The sequence below is a fragment of the Stegostoma tigrinum genome, chromosome 8 (assembly GCF_030684315.1).
Source record: "Stegostoma tigrinum isolate sSteTig4 chromosome 8, sSteTig4.hap1, whole genome shotgun sequence".
Classification (NCBI taxonomy): Eukaryota; Metazoa; Chordata; class Chondrichthyes; order Orectolobiformes; family Stegostomatidae; genus Stegostoma; species Stegostoma tigrinum.
In genome coordinates this window covers 3,348,053-3,364,634 of record NC_081361.1, presented here as the reverse complement: position 1 = coordinate 3,364,634, position 16,582 = coordinate 3,348,053, and positions in this window count along the sequence as shown.

Below are 16,582 nucleotides of genomic sequence, written 5' to 3'. Positions count from 1 at the left end.
CCCATTTTGTGACATCACACCACAGCCTTGTGCCAAACATCAACATGATTCAAAATTTGAGCTTCAGGTTAATTTCAGTAAGGCACCTTGGAATTTAAATTGCTTTTGGAAAGTTAATTGTAATTCAGAATTCACAGAGAAAGTAAAAAGAATGTGAATAATATGATTGGTATCCAACAATCATAATTACTAAAAACTTACATTCCAATTTTTCACGCTATTTTATCAAATGTATTATCAGGTATGAAGATGCAACATGAATGTTGGAAATTTGTCAAATTCAGAGCCTGACTAAAGTCTGAGTCTTTAGAAAAAGTGTATGCAGTCTGAAAATTAGATCAATTTCTGGCTCAACCTTCACATAAATTGAAGTTGCATCATTCAAATGGGCTGTATATCCCACAGTCACTAGTTTAGTGAAAGTTTTAGTCTCCGTTTGTTAGGAAATGTATGTTTGGTTGATGTGCCGCTGTGTATATACATATACACACACATATATACACACAAGACTTTTTTAAAGAATAAAGTATATTTTTGGAAAAGGAAAAGGTCTGCAGCAGAGTGGAGACATTGAGGTAACTGCTCCCCAAGGGAGGAGTGATGGAGGACACAGGGAACTCAGTTCTCTCCACAACCAAACCAACTGAATGCAGTTTGGTTTCGGGAAGTGGTGTTGAATGATCCTAGAGAAGTTACTTCAGTGCATATTGGTCTTGGTCAAAACTATTGCTGCTTTCCACCAATGTTGAAGGGAGAGAATGTTGAAGGTTTTCATTGGAGTTTGAATCACATAACTGATGCAGCACACAAGGAAACCATTTGACCATACTATCTGCACTAGCCTTCAGAATAAGAATATCTCACCCAATACCATTCTCCTGCCTTCTGCCTCTAAACCTGTACATTGTTCCTTTGCAGCTAATAGACTAATTCCCTTATTGAATCATTTGCTTCATGGACAAAGATTATGGTCTGCTTTGTGCAGGATGGATTTGAGTTGCTTAGTATTTTTGGAGCCACACTAATCGAGGCAAGTGGGGAGTATTCCATCACATTGCTGACACATGCCTTGTCGATGGTGGGCAGACTGTGAAGTCACTGTAAATTTCCTAGCCTCTGACCTATTGTAGTCACAAAGTTTATATGACTGGTTACTTTCAGTATGTGGCCAAAGAAAACTCCAAAATGTTGATCGTGCAGGATGCAATGATGAAAATTCCCTTGATTGTCATTGCAAGTTCCTTAGATTCATTCCTCTTTCAGATGACCATTGCCTGGCAATTGCCTGTAATCATTCCACGAATCGATCTTGTCAAAGTCTTGCTCTACATGGATATACACCATTTCAGTGATTGAGGCAAACTGAATAGCCTGGAATGTTGTACAATCATCAGGGAATATCTCCATTTCTGACCATCTGAAATAGGCAGATAACGCAGCTGAAGGCATGAGAGGCTGAAGACACCACCCTGAGGAATTCTTGCAGAGATGCCCTAGGGCTGAGATGATTGGACTCCAATAAGCACAATCATCCTCTTATTTGGTTCAGGAGTCCTCCAACCAATGTAATATTTTCACACTCATTCAAATTTTGGTTCTGGATATGACACTCCATCCAATGCTTCCTTCATTTCACAGGCAAACATTTCCCAGTTTACTCCCGGTCTGACGACAATTGTATGCAGTGAGTTGAAATGAAAGTTTGAACCCAGTCCGACAGTCAGAGTACTTGAATGGTGTCTTCCCATTGTGAAAGCTCTGGTGTATCAGCAGGTTGACTCACTGTGACTCCTTCCCTGCAGTCAAAGCAGAGTTTCTGCTGTGACTATGTCAGTGAATTCCCAATTTCAGATGGGAACGTGAATCTCTTTCCACATACCTTATGCTTCCATGGTTTCTCTGAGTCAACAGTATATTTATGTTCTGATCGGCTTCATGATCAGCTGAATCCTTGTCCAAACGTAGAACATGTGTATAGCTTCTCTCCAAAGTGAACAGTGATATTTCCTTTAATGTTCAAAATCCAGGAATATTCAGGTTACCATGAATTGGTTGTCTGTCAGATTCTGATCTGCTGTTTGGGTTGAGTTTCCCAACTGCACATCCAATCATGTATTCCTTACAATGCAGAAAGAGGTCATTTGGCCAATCAGGTTTGCACCAACCCGTCGAGAGTCATCCGACCCAGATCTACCTCCTATCCCGTTCACATAGCCCTACATTTCCCATCGTTAAACCACGTAACCTATACACCCCTGGATTTAATATGCAATTTAGCATGGCCAATCCAGTGGCCTGCACATTTTTGATCTGTGGGAAGAACCCACGCAGACACGGGGTGAGTGAATCAACCCACATGGTCAGCCAAGTCAGGAATCAAAGCCGGGTCCCTGGCCGTCTGAGGCAGCGGGGCGAAACATTGAAACACCGTGCTGCCTCCCTCTAATAAAATGTGAGGCTGGATGAACACAGCAGGCCAAGCAGCATCTCAGGAGCACAAAAGCTGACATTTCGGGCCTGGACCCTTCATCAGAGAGGGGGATGGGGTGAGGGTTCTGGAATAAATAGGGAGAGAGGGGGAGGCGGACCGAAGATGGAGGGAAAAGAAGATAGGTGGAGAGAGTATAGGTGGGGAGGTAGGGAGGGGATAGGTCAGTCCAGGGAAGACGGACAGGTCAAGGAGGTAGGATGAGATTAGTAGGTAGGAAATGGAGGTGCGGCTTGTGGTGGGAGGAAGGGATGGGTGAGAGGAAGAACAGGTTAGGGAGGCAGGGACAGGTTGGACTGGTTTTGGGATGCAGTGGGTGGAGGGGGAGAGCTGAGCTGGTTGTGTGGTGCAGTGGGGGGAGGGGACGAACTGGGCTGCTTTAGGGATGCGGTGGGGGAAGGGGAGATTTTGAAGCTGGTGAAGTCCACATTGATACCATTAGGCTGCAGTGTTCCCAGGCGGAATATGAGTTGCTGTACCTGCAACCTTCGGGTGGCATCATTGTGGCACTGCAGGAGGCCCATGATTGACATGTCATCTAAAAAATGGGAGGAGGAGTGGAAATGGTTTGCGACTGGGAGGTGCAGTTGTTTGTTGCGAACTGAGCGTAGGTGTTCTGCAAAACGGTCCCCAAGCCTCCGCTTGGTTTCCCCAATGTAGAGGAGGCCACACCGGGTACAGTGGATGCAGTATACCACATTGGCAGATGTGCAGGTCAACCTCTGCTTAATGTGGAATGTCATCTTGGGGCCTGGGATAGCGGTGAGGGAGGAGGTGTGGGGGCACGTGTAGCATTTCCTGCGGTTGCAGGGGAAGGTGCCGGGTGTGGTGGGGTTGGAGGGCAGTGTGGAGCGAACAAGGGAGTCATGGAGAGAGTGGTCTCTCCTGAAAGCAGACAGGGGTGGGGATGGAAAAATGTCTTGGGTGGTGGGGTCGGATTGTAGATGGCGGAAGTGTCGGAGGATGATGCGTTGTATACGGAGGTTGGTGGGGTGGTGTGAGAATGGGGGGGATCCTCTTTGGGCGGTTGTGGCAGGGGCGGGGTGTGAGGAATGTGTTGCAGGAAATATGGGAGACGCGGTCAAGGGCGTTCTCGATCACTGTGGGGGGAAAGTTGCGGTCCTTGAAGAACTTGGACATCCTTCCCCTGCAACCGCACGAAATGCTACACTTGCCCCCACACCTCCTCCCTCACCCCTATCCCAGGCCCCAAGATGACATTCCACATGAAGCAGAGGTTGACCTGCACATCTGCCAAAGTGGTATGCTGCATCTACTGTACCCGTTTTGGCTTCCTCTACATTGGAGAAACCAAGCGGAGGCTTGGGGACCGCTTGGCAGAACACCTCCGCTCAGTTTGCAACAAACAACTGCACCTCCCAGTCGCAAACCAATTCCACTCCCCCTCCCATTCTTTAGATGACATGTCCATCATGGGCCTCCTGCAGTGCCACAATGATGCCACCCGAAGGTTGCAAGAACAGCAACTCATATTCCACCTGCGAACACTGCAGCCTAATGGTATCAATGTGGACTTCACCAGCTTCAAAATCTCCCCTTCCCCTACTGCATCCCTAAACCAGCCCAGTTCGTCCCCTTCCCCCACTGCACTACACAACCAGCCCAGCTCTTCCCCTCCACCCACTGCATCCCAAAACCAGCCCAACCTGTCTCTGCCTCCCTAACCTGTTCTTCCTCTCACCCATCCCTTCCTCCCACCCCAAGCCGCACCCCCATCTACCTACTAACCTCATCCCACCTCCTTGACCTGTCCGTCTTCCCTGGACTGACCTATCCCCTCCCTACCTCCCCACCTGTACTCTCTCCACCTATCTTCTTTGTTCTCCATCTTCGGTCCGCCTCCCCCTCTCTCCCTATTTATTCCAGAACCCTCACCCCATCCCCCTCTCTGATGAAGGGTCTAGGCCCGAAACGTCAGCTTTTGTGCTCCTGAGATGCTGCTTGGCCTGCTGTGTTCATCCAGCCTCACATTTTATTATCTTTGATTCTCCAGCATCTGCAGTTCCCATTATCTCTGCCTCCCTCTAATATTGTCTGTCGCTTATTAATCTGAAATTTAATAAAAAAAACTAGAAAATAGAATGCAAGAGAACACACAAAAGCAAAGATAATAAAATGTGAGGCTGGATGAACACAGCAGGCCAAGCAGCATCTCAGGAGCACAAAAGCCTTTGTGCTCCTGAGATGCTGCCAGCTTTTGTGCTCCTGAGATGCTGCTTGGCCTGCTGTGTTCATCCAGCCTCACATTTTATTATCTTGGAATCTCCAGCATCTGCAGTTCCCATTATCTCTGACAGAAAAGCAAAGGGCAGGTTGTGAAATGGAACTGAATGAAGCTGGAAATTTGTGGGGCTGGTCGTCGTGAAATTTGTCGTGAAAGCTGCTGGATTGTCATTCAAAACACAGGTCGCTTCGCGCTGTCCTGCAGTCCCACCCCTCATTCACTCCCGTTGGTTGGAGGACCAGCCGCATCGGCTCAGCCCTACAGTCCCACCTCTCATTCACTCCCATTGGTTGAACTAATTGATTGATGGCCTTCCCTGCGGATCCAGCGGCATGTTTTGCAATCGCTTTGAGCAAGCACTGACCACTCAGGAAGCCGACGATTGCGTTTAGAGCGGTTTCTTTGCCTTTTGGAATTGTGGGATTGTTTTGCAGCCATTGGCCAGTATTTCTCTGGTATTTGCATCTTCAGCTGGAAAAGGGATCGAGAGAGTTACAACATTATTCAGGTGAAAGTTTATCTCCGACCAACAGCATTTATGAAGCTGTTGGTCAACTAACATTAACAAAGCAAACTTTTTTTTGCTGGAACAGAATAAGAAATTTCTGGATAAACGCTGGAAGTGTGGCAGCAACAGAACAGAGAAAGAAGTTACAATTTCAAGTTCAGTGGCTCTTTGTCGGAAATGAAATTATTTCAGTTTGTTACAGTAGTTGTTTGGCTCCAGTTCGTATTTTGATCAGAAGTTAGGAATAGAGCTCGATTTTTGACCCACTATTCCACACGATTCAGGATGCTGTCTATCTTCATTCACAGGATACCAAACCATCTAGATATTTCACATTTTGAAAAGCATCGTCCATCCACACTGACCCTTTTTCTGGTCAACAGACACAAAACGTTAACACTGACTCTTCTTCATAGAGGCTGTCAAACGTGGTCAGGTTTTCCAGCAACTTGTTTTTGTTCCTGATTTATGGTATCTGCAGTTCTTTCGATTTTTGTGAAGGGTCACTGGACCTAAAACGTTAACTCTGATTTCATTTTCTTCTTCACAGATGCTGCCAGCGTTGCTCAACTATTCCAGCATTTTTTGCTTTTGTTCCTGATTTACAGTATCCACAGTTCATACAGTTTTTAAAAAAAATTTATTTTGCATGATATCTGTTCTCCATCTATTCTCTTGCATCCACACAGTTTCCACTGATGTTTATTCAGGATTTTCTATTAGTACCAAGGACTGTGATCGAATCGGGGAGGTGGTTACATTGCAACTACATCTGAATCTTCTCCCAGCTGAGAAAGAGCTGAAAAATTAATCACAGTTTGTGCAGAGGCTATAAATTACAGAGGAATTGAATGATGTAGGCCATTTTCGAGACGAGAGAACTGAAAAACAGTGCCAATGGTTTAAATCCAAAAGACTAATAGTGAGTTCGAGTGACAATCAGCAAATCAGGACACACTCTGACACCGCCCCCCCCCCCCGACCAAGGCCAACAAGATCACCAGAGGAATGGGGAGGAAATTTTTCATTAAACTGGGAAACAGGGGCAACTGCAGACGGTTGGAATTGCTGGGAAGAAAACAATAGGGAAAAAAAAGCACATGATTGGGTCAGTGAAATAAGATCTCACAGTGAGGTATTGAGGTACTCACTTTGAATGATCCCACTCCTGGACATGGCTGTGTTAAGTACCTGGAAGCAGTGAGATAGAAGTTTGCTCTGAACTGGGCAGCAATTCGGGTGTGAGTGACAGGTCTGTGGGGATATTGACCCTGGGACATCGAATTGGTGAGCGTTTCTGAAATGTCTGGCCCTGTATTGGTCGGGTTGATGGATTTCAGTTCTCCGCAAGTGTTAGATTTATTTCCTTCCCCATTTTTGTTGTCGTTTCTCCCATTCCCACTTACAGGATGCAGGCTCTAGGTCTCGAGCGAATAAAGGACTATGGTCTACCTCAGCATTGATTTGGGTGTGCAAGAAGAATTTGGTGGCAATAACAGATCCTCCTCCCCAAAATGTCTGGCAGAATAGAATCTGATCACTGTTCATCAGCAGGGAACCACACACACCGCAAAGCTTGGGGTTAGATTCTTTGGAGCAAAGAAAAGTGAGAGGGGACATGATTGAGATGTGTAAAAATGATGAGGGACATGGATTGTAGATACCTGATGGACAGCACGAATAGTTCCCCTTGTTGGAGGGATCAATGCCGGGTGGCATGAACTAAAGTAAAGGACTGAAAGTTCAGCAAAAGTGGGAGACTTTTTTTTCACCCGAAGTGCAATGGGAATCTGGAACTCATTGCCTGCAAGTGTGGTAGGTGCAGAAATCCTCAGTACACTTAAGAAGTGTTCAGATATATATTTGAAATGCCAAAGAATTGGCAATGGTCCAGGTGCTGGAAAAAGGATTAGGGCAGTTAGTCTGTTGGTGTTTGACTGGTACAGACTCAATGGGTCAAAGGATCTCTTTCGTGGTTCTGGATATGTGGACCATGAATCCAGCCACGTCGGTGGGAACAAACTGGGTGAATGTTCAGGCCAGTGAGCAAGGAGTGGAGGTGACAGTGAACAAGAGGAATGAGTGGGTGAAGAGCAGGAAATATTCACTGACAAAAGGGTTCATGCAAAATCAGAGGGGATGATGGTGCAGAAGTTAAGAGATAAAAGAAGTGTCCGGATGAAGTGTGACTAGGCCGTGAGCAATCCCGAATGCATAGTAAAGACAATCAGTGAAAAAACATAAAGAAAAGGACCAGATGAAAACCATTTAGACTGAGGTGAGAAGATTTTCTTTTAACCCGGAGAGTGGTGAGCATGTGAAATTCTTTGCAAAAAGAAGTGGCTGAGTCGAGCACACTCACTGTTTTCCAGGAGGAGTCAGATATCGTTCCAAAAGCCGAAGGGATCGAAGGATATGGGGTTCCTGACTGGTCAATCAGTCATAATCATATTCATGACAGAACAGACATGAAGGGACAAGTGGTCAATACTTGCTGCTATTTTTGAAGTTTCTATGATTACCACAGAAATGAAGAAGAGTGACCAGAATAAGCAGGGAGCTGGGAACAACAGCATAATGTATAACTCGCTGGGAATGGAGAAATGGGAACAATACATGGGGTGGATTCAGAGAATGAGATCAGAGCAGAAAAGTGCTGTTCTGCACCAGAAAGGCCCAGACTAAGTCTGCACACCAAGGTCCATCAGGTATCTACAATCTGTGTTTACAGAGCCATGGAGATGGTTAGGAACTGAACAATTTGGGACGCGAAAAAGGTCAGGAGATCATCCATCACGGTCCAGCCACCCCCACCTAATTGGATACAGAGGCTCGTCTTGGTCTGATCCACTCCTGAACAGGACTGGGTCAAGCTTCAGGAAATTGCCAGCTAATAGATGGCTCTGTCAGCTGGGAGGGATTGGAGTGGTTCAATGAACAGGTTTTGAGCGATATAAGAGTAGGCATCTTCCCTGCTCCTCTTCCTCCTCCTCTCATGGCTCTTTTACTGGAGCTGTGTTGGTAAACGCTTCTAAAATCTTTTTTTTCCCGCATCCCCCGAATGTACCTGTAGGTGGTCAATGTGAGTATTAGAATTTTAAATGGGCGATGTTCTATCAATGTTTCTTATGCAGTTATTGTAACAAATCTTTCTAAAAAATAGAACTGCTTAATCCATTTCGCTCCGCCAGTTCTTTTTTTTTAAATAAAACTCCATTCATGAATGAGGACAAGTTTAAGGCCAGTTCTTTTTTTAAATAAAACTCCATTCTTAAATGAGGACAAGTTTAAGGAGCAAGAGACCAGGGAATATGGTTCATCCCCAGGAGTCTGTGAGCACGTGAACCATGAACATCTCTAAGCTTTCTTTCTGAGAATTCTCACACTGTAATGATGAATGAACTCTGATAGGTGTATAAGTTAACCAACAAAATTGACATTTATGTAGCAATCTCCGTACAATGAGATGCTCTCTGGAATTTCACAGACATTTGATATTGCAGGATTTGCCACCAAGAGACATAAAGCTGATGAACAAGAACATTGCGAAATCTATCAGCTTGAAGGGAAATTTTGAAATGGAGGGAGAGTTACAAACGTTGAAGGAGGCAACTACATAACTTGAGGCTGAAGTTCGAGGTTATAAATGGGTGGAAAAGGACAATTTCAGATGCTGCCAGAACTACCGAGTATTTACAGCATTTTGTTTCTTCATCTATTCTTAGTTCTGAGGAGTAAAGGGATCAAATTGTATAGGGAGAAAGCTCATTGGCTCCTGACTTGCCCACCTCGGTAGTTTTGTGTAAATACTGACTAATTTTTATGGTAATCATACAGTTTACATTTAATTTATTTTCCCCAAGCCTTGACTTCACAAATGGCCAGATTAATTTCTCTCAATTTTGCAACCCGTGTGTGTTCTTCCGTTTTCGATGTCTTTTTCTTTTCTGTTTGAAAGGTTGGTTTGCAATTTAAGATGCAGATGAAACCATATCCAGATCTGACAGTCCCTGTCTTTATCATAACCAAATTGTTAAAAGATTTTGAACATTGAAGGAAGAAACACTATTCGTAATGGGGAGAAGCACGTTTTCTCTGAGTGTGGAGGAGTCTGTGAAGATTCATCTAAAATGTCAAAACGCCAGTGCAGCCACACTTGAGAGAGTGTGGAAATGTGGGGACTGTGGGCATTATTTCTTTTCATTTTTCACAGCTGATAGCTCCCCAACTCATTCTGATGTGGGGTTATGTAGACTAATCGTGAATTTGAAGGCAGGAATTGGAATTTATTTGTAAAATAATGGATGTGCCAAGAGTGCATGGCCCCATTAAGAGGCATAGTGCTTTTCCTTAGCTTTGGGATTTATACAGAGAAAAAACAATGCCTGCATGTACCTGAAGATATACAGCCAGTTCTAAAACGGAAACATGTATCAAACATAGAGATAATGGGAACTGCAGATGTTGGAGAATCCAAGATCACTTGGAATATTGGAATAACTTGGAATACTGCGTCCAGTTCTGGGCGCCCTATTATAGGAAAGATGTGGATGCTTTGGAGAGGGTTCAGAGGAGGTTTACCAGGATGCTGCCTGGACTGGAGGGCTTATCTTATGAAGAGAGATTGACTGAGCTCGGTCTCTTTTCATTGGAGAAAAGGAGGAGGAGAGGGGACCTAATTGAGGTATACAAGATAATGAGAGGCATAGATAGAGTTGATAGCCAGAGACTATTTCCCAGGGCAGAAATGGCTAGCACGAGGGGTCATAGTTTTAAGCTGGTTGGTGGAAAGTATAGAGGGGATGTCAGAGGCAGGTTCTTTACGCAGAGAGTTGTGAGAGCATGGAATGTGTTGCCAGCAGCAGTTGTGGAAGCAAGGTCATTGGGGTCATTCAAGAGACTGCTGGACATGTATATGGTCACAGAAATTTGAGGGTGCATACATGAGGATCAATAGTCGGCACAACATTGTGGGCTGAAGGGCCTGTTCTGTGCTGTACTGTTCTATGTTCTATGTTCTATTACAAAGTTTGGAGCTGGATGAACACAGCAGGCCAAGCTGCATCTCAGGAGCACCTGAGATGTCGTTTGGCCTGCTGTGTTCATCCAGCTTCACACTTTGTTAACATGCATCAAATATTTGTGTGATTGGAAACCCTAGGCTTGTTTTGATGTTTTGGTAATGAGTTGGAATCAGCCCATTAATGTAAACCAGTGGGGAGCGCTGTTCATATTAATCTTTGTATTACTGTTTCTGCAGTCAGTCCTGATTTGGGTTTTTTTTTCCTATATTGTCATTGAAGGTGAAGTGTGTTGTGAGGCACAGATCTGGTAGTTACATGTTGGTGTCTTTTATTGAGGTTATTGGTCTTCTGGGTGCCTGGCTACCTTATCCTCTTCTAGCCTGGTGTCCTTGATAATATTGAAGAACTCCTGGGATGAGTGAATGGAGTGGGTCTTATTGCCGACAAAGTATTTCACTTTGTTGTAGTTCATTGTCAACTCAATATGTTGGTGTGCCTGAGAGTGAGACAATGGGTCTGAGAGGGACCCCCGGTTTGTGTACCTTGGGTGTCCATAGTTTTGGGGTATGTTGGATCCGTCTGCCTTCTGTTTTTTTGGTCGTCTGTCTTGTTGATGTCTCCAAAGTTGTGTAATTTCTTCAGGGTAATTATAATGAAGTTTCTGAACGGTGACGCAGTCGTATTAATGTTTAAAGAGGATATACACATATTATTGATGAAAGGTACTAACTCATGCAGTCTAGAACCCATGTGTAGATAATTGAAAAACAAGGTAACAAGTGTTAAATAGCGCACCAAACTGTAGTGATGATGTTGGGATGGCTTTAATCAGGAAATCAGAGATGCATGTGGTAAAACATTATCGATCGTTGTGAGAGATGTTACTCTTCATACAGATATGGTGAATAAGAAATAGCGTCAATACTGTGGAGGGGGAATTAGTAGAGTGTGTACAGGATGGCTTTCTTGATAAATAGTTTGTGGAACCAACGAGTGAAGAGAACATTTAGACTGGGGTATTTAAGCAATGTAAAATGAATAATCGACAATGTCGTCGCGAGAGACCATTTAGGAATGAATGAACATAAAATGACAAAATTTTTCATCAGGTTGAAGATTAAGGATACGATGATATGAGGCATATTTTGGCTACAATGGATTGAGAAATGTTTCTTACATGACAGTGTTCCAACAATGGCAAACATTCAAAGAGGGAATCAGTGAATGACAAAAATTGTCATTCCTGTGTACTGCAAGAGCACAAAGAAAAGAATGGTCAAACCATGGCTTATGTGACAAGTTCGAGTTAATGTTAGATACAAACAAAACAGGGCATACAGATGTGCAAGGAAAAAAAATAGATCTAAGGATTGGGAACAGTTTAGAAGTCAGCAAAGGAGGACCAAAAGATTAAATATTAAGGGGAAGTTGAGTATGAGAGTAAACTTGTGGGCACATAACAACTGGCTGTAAAAACATTCTGTATGTATATAAAGGGGAAAGTATTTGTTTTAACTAATATAGGTCTATTCCAGTCAGAAACAGGGGAATTGATAAAGGCAAGCAAAGGAATGACTGACGAACTAAATTCACACTTTGTTTCTGTCTTCATAAAATTACATACAAATAATGCGCCAGAAAAATTGGAAAACACAGGATTTAGTGAACGGGAGGATCTAAAGAAAATCTGTACTTGTGGAGAAATGACTTTAGAGACATTGATGGATTCAAAGTCTCATACATCCCCAGTTGACTTAAAGAAGTAACCTTCAAGATAATGGATGTATTTCTGGTTATCTTCTACGATTTCTTAGACACTTTGACACTTCCTACAGACTACTGGGTAGTTAATGTAACCAAACGATTTAAAAGGGAAGAGAAAAACCCTATAATTGTGGACCAGTGAGTTTGAGATATGTCGTATGCAAGATACTTAATTCCATTATCAAGGATTTTGGAACACAGTACTGAGAATACAATACCAGAAGCAGACAGTCACCATAGATTTACAAAAGGGAAATCATTCTTGACAAATCTGATGACTGTCTTTCAGGATGTCATGAGTAGAAGGTGAACATGGTGACCCAGGACATGCATTTATTTCGTTTTATGGAGGCTTTTGAAGATGTCATACATTAGAGATTAATGTGTACAGTTGAAGTGACTGGAATTGTGGTTAGTGCATTGAGTTGGTTACAAAACTGATCAGGAAATAGTCACTGAGGATTCAAAGTAAATGTGTCTTTCGCACAATGTCAGACAGTAACTAATGGGGTATAACAGGGGTCTGTTCTTGAATCCCAGCTGTTCACAATGTATGTTGCTGATTTAGATGAGGAAACTCAAATTTTTTTCAAACTTTTTAGATGGCACCAAGCTGGGTGGAAGCATGTGCAATGAAAAGGGTGCACACGTTGCAGTGTGATTTGAAGAAGCTTCGTGAGTGGGCAAATGAATATTGGCTACATTATATTTGGATAAATGTCAGCTTATCCACTTTGTAGCAACAAAATGAAGGCAGATTATTATATGAATGGCACATGGGAGTGTTCAATGAGACCAGAGGATCCTTGCGCACCAGTTGCTGACAGTAAGTGCACAAGTGCAGCAGGCAGTAAGGAAACGAATTATGTGTTGGCCTTCGCGGATTGAGGATCCGAATACAGGAACAAGAACGCTCTGCTGCAGTTACACAGGGCCTAAGTAAGTCCACAGCTGTTTTATTGTTAAAGTTTTGGCATGCCTATCTGAAGAAAAGTGTTCTTGCTTTCGGCAGAGTTCAATGTGTGTTTACCAACTTGATTCATGGAATGGTGGGAATAACGCATGAAGAGAGGTTGAGTCAGTTAAAATTGTATTCATCTGAGTATAGAAGAATGAGGGGATCTCATCGAATTCTCTAAATTCCAAACAGGACTGGACAGGTTAGATACAGGAAGGATGTTCCAATGATGGGGAATTACAGAACAAGGGGTCACAGTTTAAGGATTATAGGGGAAATATTTTAGGACTGAGATGAGGAGAAATGCCTTCATCTGGAGAGCGCCTGGAAGTGCATTCTTTATTTTGTTTTCCCTCCCTTTCAAAATAAATTAATCTCCATCCCTTGTTTTAGCAGTGTCTTCCTGATACCACACCTGCTTAACAGGGACCCATTTAGGAATAGCATCCCAAGCAGATATTATATGCCTTATTTCATTCAGTCAAATGTCTAAGCTTTTACTTCAACTTCTAATGTTTGAGCTTCCACCTGAATGTCTATGAATAGCTTCAAATGACCATACATACACATGTCTGCATCAGTAGCAGCTATGTGCCATTCAGACCCTCTCGCCTGCTGGGTCATTAAATAAAATCATGTCTGAACTGAGTGTAGCTTCAACTCCGCAATGCTAGATTTCATAATAACCTTTGATTTCTCTTGTTGATCATCAATATATTTCGCATTAATATCAAAAAACCTACCCCCGTCATCTTAGATACCGCTCACCAATGTTTATTTGTTAATTCGTTTGTGGGATGTGAATGTTGGTAGCTGGCCAGCGTCTATTGCCCATCCCTTATTGCCCTTGAGGGAGTGGTGGTGAGCTGGCTTCTTGAACTGCAGTGGTCCAACATTTATAATACACCCCACTATGTTTGAGGGAGGGAGTTCCAGAATTTTGACACAACAACTGTGAAAGAATCGCAATACAGTTCCAAGTCAGGATAATGAGAGATCAGCAGGGGGAATGGCAGTTGTTGATTTACCAGAGTATCTGCTGCCCCAAAACCCATAGATGCAACTGAAGGTCGGCAGTGGAGGGAGTGGATGTTTGTGGATGTAGGGCCAGTGATGCGGTTTTCATTGTCCTGGATTGTTTCAAGCTTCTTGAGTCTTGTTGGAGTTGCACCCGTCTAGGCCAGTGGGAAGTTCTTCCATTACACTTCTACAGATGATGGACAGGCTTTGGGGAGTCAGCAGGTGAGTTACTCACGGCATTATTTCCTCGGTTTTCACCTACATGTGTATTCACTGTGTGTATATGGCAAGTCTAGTTGAGTTTCTGGTAAATGGGACTCCCCTGCATGTTAATAGTGTGGGATTCAGTGATGGTCACACCATTGAATGTCAACGAATTGTGATTATATTTTGTTTTATTTGAGAATATCATTGCTTGTCGTTTATATGGAGCAAATAATACTTGTCACTTGTTAGCTAAAGCCACGATATTGTCCAGCTCTTGGTGTGTTTGGGCTTGTATTCCTTCACTGTGTCTCTGAAGTCGTCTCTCTCCACAAGGCAAGAATATTTCTGGATGCTCTTTTTTTTGAACAAAAAAGAAAAGTAACGCCTTAAAACATAGGATAGAAGTGCTAACTTGATGCGTGGTTGGAACTGTCATCTAACTCCTGCATTAAGCCTGACTGACAGATTAAACATGGAAGATATTTCCACTTGTGTGTGGACACAAATAAATAGATACTAGCCACAAATGAATCGATTGTACAATTCATAAATGAGTTCTTTGAAGATGTTGGAAATATTCAGTCTGGATGATAACATCTCTGGCTTAAGAAAAAGACTTAATGTTTCCCTTCTGTGGACTGATGCAGAGAAGTCATGTAATATAAAGTGCATTTCTCTCTCAACAGTTGCTGAATATTTCTAGTTGACTGAGTCTGCTTTTGTTTGTTCAAAGAATGTTGAGAATGAAACTCCTTACAGGAAGTGATTGACATCTCAGTCTGTTCTGAAGCTCGTGCATGACATTTCACGCTTGCCTAAACATCTTAATTTACTGGCATATCAGCACTGTCACCCCACAGGAAGACTCTTCAGACTTCAGTTTGAGATTGCATTTATGTAGTTTTCCTACTTGGCATCATTCAGCTTCGAAATTTGAAATGATTTTATCACCAGTAAATGCATTCTTCTTGCGACGAAATTCAAATATTCCACACAGGAAAGGTATATATTTTGTTCACCATACCCGTTGAGTGTGTGTTCACATCCCTTTGTTCAGCTGTTAATGCGAACCAGGACAGAAATATGCTAAGGGACCGTGCACTTGTATCAATAGATTCCATCATCATTTGTCTTAGCATATTCCTGAATATCTTTGTGATATCAATATCATTGCTCAATGGCAGCATTCTTTCCCAGCATTCCGGGCGGGAATGCATATGCCCACTTGCTTATGCGCAATCTGTTGCGTTTCAAACATGCGCAGTACCGGAGGCAAAGGAGAGCTGGAGGAATCGGACGTGGAACAGGCGCGATAAGGGATTGAAAGGAGAAAATTGGAAATCGCGTGAGTGAGTATTCCACGAAGTGAGGAGAGAGGCTTTATCCACTCTGAGAGTAGCCACCGACACTGAATTGGAAAATACCGATCCCGGTTTTGTCAAGAATAGCTGAATGTCTGGAAAGTCGGGAATTGCTAAATTCCTTTGTTTGCCGGGCCGGGATGGGTGCCGCCATGTGTATTGGCGTTAGGCGGCAGGATTTACCAACAGCAAATTCAAACCAAGAGAAACGTTTGTTTGTTTTTCTGTTCTGAATTTCTGTCCTGGAATGATCGTGATGGATTTTGCAATCTTGCAGATCAATGTCAGCAGTGGCAGACTTGAACCTCAAACCAAACTGCGAAAGAGTAATGCGATTGATGAGGATCTGACCATTATCAGCAAACGAATGTGGTAGCATTCAAATATGTAAGATATCAGAAAATGTATTGAGATACACTAAACTGTGGTTTGATTGCACTCGATTAGCTGTTTCCATTTCTCGGACGTGCTCTCAGGAACGATCTAACAGCCGTGGAGTGGATGTAGCACAGATTTCCCTGATTGATAACTTATCCTGTAGGTTCAGAATATGAGAAGGAACATATAAAAAAAGTGCAGACCATTCAGCCCATGCCAACTCTTTAGAGCAATCCAGTCAGACCTGTCCCCTTGTTTTATGCCTACACCTTTGCATATTTCTCACAAATACTAGTTCATTTTGTTTTGAAATCAGTCAAGATCCCATTTCCTTTGCTGACTAATTAATCTATTTTGTTACCTTCAAATATCTGTACATGTGAATCCCTCAGACTCTGCACACTGTTTAGTGTTGTGTTATCGCCTCTTCCTATCCCTTCTGCTCAAACACATCACTTCACTATGAGAGAGGTATCCCTGGAAATTGATTAATGAGAAATATTTTTGATCAATGTTTTGTGACTGATAGCGGAGTTACAGCGAAACTATTTCCACTGAGTAGGGAATTGAGGATGAGCAGTAACAGTCTGAACACGATGTCAGTACCAACATATTTTCATGTTAAGTTT